Source organism: Alligator sinensis, unplaced genomic scaffold (assembly GCF_000455745.1).
Source record: "Alligator sinensis unplaced genomic scaffold, ASM45574v1 scaffold406_2, whole genome shotgun sequence".
Lineage (NCBI taxonomy): Eukaryota > Metazoa > Chordata > Crocodylia > Alligatoridae > Alligator > Alligator sinensis.
Genome location: NW_005842543.1, coordinates 497,070 through 505,732, shown reverse-complemented (window position 1 = coordinate 505,732; position 8,663 = coordinate 497,070).

Genomic DNA, 8,663 nt, shown 5'->3' with positions numbered 1-8,663 from the left:
TAACAGGATGAAGTTCAATGCAGACAAATCTAAGGTGCTGCTCCTAGGAAAGAATAATCAAAAGCACAAATACAGAATGGGAGATAACTGGCTGGCACTGTTGAGAGGGATCTTAGGGTTTTGTCAGCAATGTGATGTAACTAAAGAAAAACAGAAAGCAAAGGCAATTTGGACTGCTGCAACAAGAGTTAATAGAAAGCAAGGGAGATGATACTACCACTCTACTCACCACTTCAGCTCTGCTGGTTAGATTTCAGCTATAGTACTGCAACAGCAGTTTTTGGATTTTGAGAAGGGGGTTATAGTCAGTATTGAGCCTGTGGTCTCTGGGGCTGGTAGCACATGGCAGGCACTGCTGACTACCCACCAGGCTCAGGAAGAGGAGCCAGACAGCCTTGTTCCAGCAGGATGAGGCTCTTGTTTTCTGTAGATTACCGTATTGAGGAGGGAAATTGAGGGGAGTGTGACTGCATCACCTCTGGATCCACCCCAGAGTATAGTGTGTAGTTCTGGGCTCTGTATTGTAAAGAGGGATGTTGAGAAGTTAGAAAGGGCTCATACGTACGCAAGAAAAATGATGAAGGGGATTGAAAGGCAAATAGTATGAGGAAAGGTTGAAACAACTGGGCATATTTAGCTTGCAAAAATGCAGTGCAAGGGGAACAGAATAGCAATTTTCAAGTATCTGAAAGCATAGGCAATGCATAGTGGGGGATGTGGGAGCACATACTCCCCCTAAAATTGGCCCTCACTGGCCGGAGAGTGGGAAGCAGTGGCCAGTGCTCCACTGAAAAGTGCCAGCGGCACTTCCAGTTTGCCACCAGCACTTCTGCTGGCGGCAGCGATCGGCCCCTGGGGGGCCCCTCCCCTGCCATCAGCAATCAGCAGCTGGTGCCCCCCCAGAGCCAGGAGGTACCAGTCGCCCATATCTGAAAGGCTTCCATAAAGAAAAGTGAGAACAACTTTTCTCCCTGGCTATGGAGGGCTACATGTGAAGCAGCAAGGTAGAGTTCAATTAGCACTCAGGAAAACCTTCCTTATTGTTGGAACCATGAGGCAGTGGAACAGTCTGCCCAGGGAAGTTGTGGCATCTCCTTCATTGGAGGTTTTCAAGAGAAGGCTGCATAATCATTGGTCAGTGATGAATTAGGAGTAGTATTCCTGCATTCATGCAAGGAGGTTGAACCAGATGCCACTTGAGGCCCCCTCCATCCCTGTGATCCTATGATTCTATATGTTAAGTGATGTATATAAGGCTGTGCTTGCTCCCTAATACTACATAACTGTGCTGTGTGGGTTAGGGATTAGACAAAAGCAGAATCTCTTTGAATCTGGGTGTGACTTGGAGTGTGAGGCTGGTTTCAGATTTGAATGTGAAATCATGTTGTTAATTAATTGGATGCCAGAATTGAGAGCTTCCTGAGCAATTCTGTAGCAAGCACATTAGAGGATAGGAGGGGAAATAGGAGGGCTCCAGCTCTGCACCTGCCTCCCACTGCACTCCCCTGGGTTGAATCCACACAATACCAGGTGAAAAATCAAATGTTATTTAGTATTTTCTGAACTATCTCATGTAAACAGTGCTGCTTAGAACATTTTTTTGAAATCACAACCTCCAAACTCTTTTTCCCTCCACATGGGCTGCACATGGGGTGATTTGAAGCAGGAAGTATGGGGAAGCAGGGCCAGGGATAGCTTCCCCAATCCTGCCATCCTGGCTTTTAAATTACTGTGTGTGATGTTCAGATGGCACATGTGGCATTTAAGCCCCTCAGCACCATGAAGCAGGGGATAGCTTCCCTGGCCCTGGTCCCTGGTCCCTGAGGCTTTACAATCCATGCCCCTGCTGGCTAGCTGGGTGACGGGGCAGCAGTTTAAAGCCCGGGGGCTGAGAACCAAGCTTGGGAACAGTAGCTTTGAAGTGTTGGCACTGTCATCTTCTAAGTATGACTCCAGTTCCATGGGAGGCAAGTGCAAGGAAGACAAGGCAAGGGACAAATTTCCTATGGCTGCAAGACTATTCAAGCATGGGGAACATTGCAGCCATGAGTCCTACCCTGCCCCTGTGAACCAGCTGCACCCTACACAGACTTGTCCTCATCACACTTTGGTCCCTCTGACACCTCATGCCTCACTGAGCCCTCCCCTTCCCCCCTGACACCAAAACCTCACTGCAAACCCTCACATGCCCCAGAGCCACCTCACCTACAATTCCTCTTGCTTTGAATGCCTCTCAAACCCCATTTTACCCCCACAGCTCCCATCACCTCCCTCAACCCCAAACCTTATTTTCCACTCACACCCCCACCCCTATAACATCCATCTCCCTGTGGACACCCCTGTATCCCACAGGTTCCTGCTTCCCATGAAAGCTGCTTAGTGCTATGACCTTGGTACCCCTCAGAGCCCCCAAAAGACCCTTCTCAGAAACCCTCCCCCACAACCCATCTCAGCTCCTGGCCAGGGAGAAGGTCAGGGAAGGGATGAAGCTCCCCTTCCCTCTCCTCCACTGCCCCCCTCCTCCCCCAGCATGTCCATAGCTGGCCTCCACTGATCTCCAACCTCAATATATGGAAATGAAGATCTGGGATGGGGAGGACTCACTTCAGCCTTCTGTAATGCCCCTACCAACGGAGACAACCCCTCTGCATCAGCCTTTGCCTAGCTTTATATCTTCCTGGTTATGATCCCTGCACAGCTCAGTCTGCTTTCATAGAAAATTAGGGTTGGAAGGGACCTCAGGAAGTCATCTAGTCTAAACCCCTGCTCAAAGCAGGGCCAGTCCAGCTACATCACCCAAAGCTGTCTAGCGAGGTCTTGAAAACCTCCAAAGATGGAGATTCCACCATCTTTCTGGGTAACCTGTTCCAGTGTTTTACTACCCTCCGAGTGAGAAAATTCTTCCTAATATCTAACCTAAACTTCCCTTGCTGCAACTTGAGACTGTTGCTCCTTGTTCTGTCATCTGCCACCATTGAGAACAGTCTAGCTCCAACCTCTTTTGAACCCCCAGTTCAGGGGTGTCCAACCTTTTTGAATGTGGGGCCAGATCATAAATTTTTTATCACCCAGTGGGCCGGTGAGCCATATTGAAAGACCTCACAGGAAGCAGTATCACATCACCCCCCCCAAAACGAAAGTACAGCATTTACTTTTGTTTCCTGTCGCAGCACCTCAGGCCTCAGAAAATGGCTTGGAGGGCCACATGGTGGCCCGTGGGCCATATGTTGGACAAGCCCGTGGTAGTTAAAAACTTCTATTAAATCCCCTCTGTCTCCTCTTCTCTAGACTAAATAAGCCCAGTTCCCTCAGCCTGTCTTCATAAGTCATGTGCCGCACCAGTTCCTTCACCATTTTTGTTGCTGTCTGCTGGGCTCTTTCCAATTTGTCCACATTCTTTCTGTAGTGGGGTGCTCAAAACTGAACACAGTACTCCAGATGTGGCCTCACCATTGCTGAATAAAGGGGAATAATCACTTCCCTTAACCTACTGGCAACACACCTACCAAAGCAGCCCAGCATGGGTGTCTGGTGCCTCCTGAGTCAGGGGGGGCACATGCCCCCCCCCCCCCCCCCCCCAGCACCAGTCAGTGACTCGGGGGGGTGGGGGGGAGAGGTTGTTCCCTGGAATCTGGTCCTCTACAAATATGTGTGATGAGGACTCACCAGGAAAGCGGCCGCACCGCTTCCAGAACTCATGTGGCCACTTCTGAAGCAGCTGCCATTCCTGGCAGCCCCGCTCCCTGGCTGGTTCAGGGGGGCACTGGTGCTCCTGCCTGCTCCCCTGCCTGCCAGATAAACAGGGAGTTCAGCCTGACAGGGGGTGCACTGACACTCTCAGGGAGTGCATGTGCACCCCCGTGTATCCCCTATGCATCACTGCTGCAGCCCAGTATGCAGTTAGCCTTCTTGGCAACAAGGGCATACTGCTGGTTTATATTCAGCTTGCTGTCTACTGTAACCTCCAGGTTCTTTTCTGCAAAGCTACTGCCTAGACAGTCAGCCCCCAGCCTGTACTTGTGCATGGGATTGTTCTGTCCTAAGTGCAGGACTTTCCACTTGTCCTTGTTGAACCTCATGAGATTCCTTTTAGCCCAATCCTCCAATTTGTCTAGGTCACTCTGAATTCTAGCCCTATCCTCCAATATATCTATGACTCCTCCCAGCTTTGTGTCATCTGCAGACTTGCTAAGGGTGTACTCTATGCCATCTTCTAGGTTGTTGATGAAGACAGTGCACAAAACCGGCCCCAGGACCAATTCCTGGGGCACCCCACTTGATACCGGCTGCCAACTAGACATCAAACCATTGATTACTGCTCTCTGAGCCTCATGCTCCAGCCAGTTTTCAAGCCACCTTACAGTCCATTCCTTCAGCCCATACGTCCTTGCCTGCAAGAATATTGTGGGGGACCATATCAAAAGACTTGCTAAAATCAAGATGTACCACATCCACCGGTCTCCCCGCATCCACAGAGCCAGTCATCTCGTCATAGAAGGCAATCAGGTTGGTCAGGCATGACTTTGCTCTTGGTGAGTCTATTCTGACTGTTCCTAATCAACTTTTTCTCCTTCAAGTGCTTAGAAATTGATTCCTTGAGGATCTGCTGTATGATTTTTCCAGGGACTGAGGTGAACCTGACTAGTCTGTAGTACCCTGGATCCTTCTTTTACTATTGCTTAAATATGGGCACTATGTTTGCCCTTTTCCAATCATCCGGGACCTCACCTGATCACCATGAGTTTTCAGAGATGATGGCCAGTGGCTCTGCAATCACATCAGTCAACTCCCTCAGCACCCTCAGGTGCATCCCATCCAGCCCATGGACTTGTACACATCCAGCTTTTCTAAGTAGTCCCTAACCTGTTCTTTCACCATTGAGGGCTTCTCACCTCCTCCCCAATCTGTGCTGCCTGGTGCAGTAGTCTGGGAGCTGACCTTATCTGTGAAGACTGAGGCAAAAAAGGCCTTGAGCACTTCAGCCTTTTCGGTATCCACTGTCACAAGGTTGCCTCCCCCTTTCAGTAAGGGACCCACACTTTCCCCGACCCTCTTCTTGCTACCAACATATTTGTAGAAACTTTTCTTGTTACCCTTCACATCCCTTGCTAGCTGCAACTTCAATTGCACTTCAGCCTTCTTGACACCAGCCCTGCATGTCTGAGCAATATTCTTATACTCTTCCCTAGTTGTTTGTCCAAGTTTCCACTTCTTATAAGCTTCCTTTTTGTTATTTAGTTTACTGAAGAGTTCCCTGCTAAGACAGGCTGGTTTTCTGCCATACTTCCTAGTTTTCCTGCACATTGGGCTGGTTTGTTCCTGTACTCTCAGTAAGGCTTCTTTAAAGTACAGCCCACTCTCCTAGACTTCTCCCACCCTCAGACAGACTGCCCATGAGTTCCCTCAGCCAAGTCAAAGTTTGCTTTTCTGAAGTCCAGGATCCTTACTCTTCTGCTCTCCATCCTTCCTTTCCTCAGGATCCTGAACTCTATTATCTCATCGTCATTGCTGCCCAAGTTGCCATCCACTACTACATTCCCCCTACCAATCATCCCCACCAATTCATCCCTGTGAGCAGCAGGTCAAGAAGAGCATGACTCCTAGTTGGTCACTTCAGCAGTTGCACCAAGAAATTGTCCCCAATACTCTCCAAAAACTTCCTGGATTGCCTGTGTGCTCCCAGCACATGTCAGGATGATTGAAGTTCTCCATGAGTCCATCTGGAAACTTCCAGCAGATGTTTAAAGAAAGCCTCATCCACATCATCCTCCTGGTCTGGTGGTCTATAGCAGCCCCCCACCATGACATCACCCTTGCTGCTTTCTCCTCTGACCCTAACCCAGAGACTCTCAACAGGTCTATCTCCAGTTTCATACTGGAGCTCTGAGCAATCATATGGCTCTTTTACATAAAGTGCAACTCCTTCTCCTCTTCTCCCCTGCCTGTCCTTCCTGAACACTTCATACCCATCTTGACAGTGTTCCAGTCATGCAAGCGGTCCCCCCAAATCTCTGTTATTCAATCACATCATAGTTCTGTGACTGTATAAGGACTTCCAATTATTTCTGCTTGTTTCCCAGGTTTCGTGTATTTTGTGTACAGGCACCTGAGGTAACTAGTTGATTGCCCCAATTTCTCAGGAAGTCTGAGAACACCTCCCCTTTTGCCCCCACTTGCTTTCTCTTCCTCCAGGTCTCCTGCTTCCGCACTTACCTCAGGGCTTTGATCTCTATCCCCTGGGAAACCTAGTTTAAAGCCCTCCTCACTGTGTTAGTGAGCCTGTCTCTGAAGATGCTCTTCCCTCTCTTCATCAGGTGAATTCTATCTCTTACCAGATGTCCTTCTTCTTGGAAGAGCACCCTATGGTCGAAGAAGCCAAAGCTCTGCTGGTGATACCACCTGTGCAGCCAGGTGTTGATCTGCAGGATGCACCTTCTCCTGCCTGGGCCCTTTCCCTTGACCGGAAGAATTGACAAGAACCCAACCTGAGCCCCAACCCCCCTCACCCTTGCACCCAGAGCCCTATAATCACTTTTTATATGCTCAGGGTGTCCCCTGGCAGTATCATCAGTGCCCACATGGATGAGCAGCATGGGGTAGTAGTCAGAGGGCCAGGTGAGCTTCAGTAGTCCCTCCATTACATCTTGGATCCAGACTCCAAGCAAGCAGCAGACTTCCCAAGACAACAGGTTGGGTTGGCAGATGGCTCCCTCCATCCCCTGCAGAAGAGAGTCTCCAACGACCGTCACCTGTCACTTCTTTCAGCTCTGCCCCTCCCCACCCTGTCTCTGATTTGTTGTGGGTTTGAATCCCCTAGGAACAAAGCCTTGCAGGACAGGTTCCTAGGTGGGGATACACCTGTACTGCACACAGTGGGCTGTGAGCAGAGAAAATTACCAGAAGTAGATAACAGAAAATATAAATACAGGAGAAAAGCTAGCTTGATTAGTGGAAAATAAAAAATTGTTAACATCTATGGGGTGAAGAGATTAGTAGAAATCAAGTAGTAGAAATCAATTGACTCTCTCAATTCTACCTCAATAGAAATACAGCTGCCTCTGTCATTAGAAATACAGCTGCCTCTACAGTTAGTTTGAGTGGAACAGGAATCAATGGTGAGGTATGACTATACCACCAAAATCCAACTTGGATCTGCCCCTGAAGTCATTGGAAGGACTCCTACTGATTCCACAGGGTCCTGCCTCCAGAGACTTACATGGGCTGTTTAGGAAGTGTGAGGCCCCAATGTAACAACATGCTTTTATCATATGTTTAAATTGAAGCATGCAAGTAGTTCCACTAAAGCTAACAGCCTTAATGGTCTTCTGCCACATATCTCCTTGCAGGATCAGGATTTTAGATAATTATATGGTTCCATTGCTTATGGTTTGTAATGTAACACAGCATTATACCTCTTGTACATTATTATTCTAACCACGCTCAGTATAGAAATAGTGGCTTTCACTTAATGCATGTTTGATTACACTTTTTGTTTACTCCCTTTGAAGAAGTTGATTTTGTTTAATGAAGTTAATTGAAGCTATTCAGAATTGAGTCTTCATCTCTCCTTTTCTAAACAATACTATCAAAAAGATCTTGAAGTAGCTGGAGAATAGTTGTGATGTGAGCTACTTGTTATGTCCTGCAGTATATTTAAAAAAATATATTGGCTGCAAAACAAATGTTGATACTGATGTATAATTCCTATAGCATTCATTTTGATATGTCATGTGGAGAAGAAATTATATTGCATCAAAGAGTTTACATGGCTTACTCCTTTCCACTGAAACAAGCACCTCTGGCAAACATTGGTCTTATCGGTAGTTAATGTGAGAGGATGTGGGACTCTCTTGCTAAAATGGGGTCCACGCATTTTTAAAATGTTAATTTAATAAAAATAGGAATGAAATTATCTAACATGCTGGCCCTCAGCTTTTCCAAACATATTTTCTTCAATGTATGTATTATTTGGATTGATCTCTGGGCACTGCTTGAAGTGTATTTGAAATAACTTGTTAATCTTGACAACTAAGATGTCAGGCCAGTCAAGCTTTTTGCTTCAAGTAGCATGTTTATGCATTGAGCCCATTTCAGCTCCCCATTGTTTCCTCTCTATATGTAGGTCCAGTCAATTCCCAAGCTGTTTCATTTTCCTGCCACTCTTCAATCTCTCCTTAGCTGACCCTAACAGGATGTTTACTGGTTTGCACTGGAGTCTGCTTTGATCATGGCACATGGGAAACTGCTGGGTTCTCAGCAATGTAAATTCTAACCCTTGGAACTAGATTGTGGCCATGTGTAGATGAAATGAGGGACATATGTGGATGAAACTTAAAAGTGAGCTAAATGCTTTTGCTTTAATGGTGTCAGTGTTTGCAGTCCTCAGCGGTGTATTGCGCAATAATTACAGCCGCTGTAGCAAATTTGGCGGCTTAATGCGCCTTAAATGACTTGGGGCGCAGCAAACTAAAACTCCTCTAAAGAGTTTTAGTCTGCTGCCCTACTAGCCACAGAGCAAAGCACTGGGCTCCGTGCAGCTCAGGGGCTCTGCAGGAAGCCCTGCAGGCAGCTTGGCAGCAGCACAAGAAGGCAGGCTCTGCCCAAGAGAGAGAAAAAAAAAGTGGCAAGCCTGATCACCCTCCCTCCCTCCCTCCCTCCCCTTC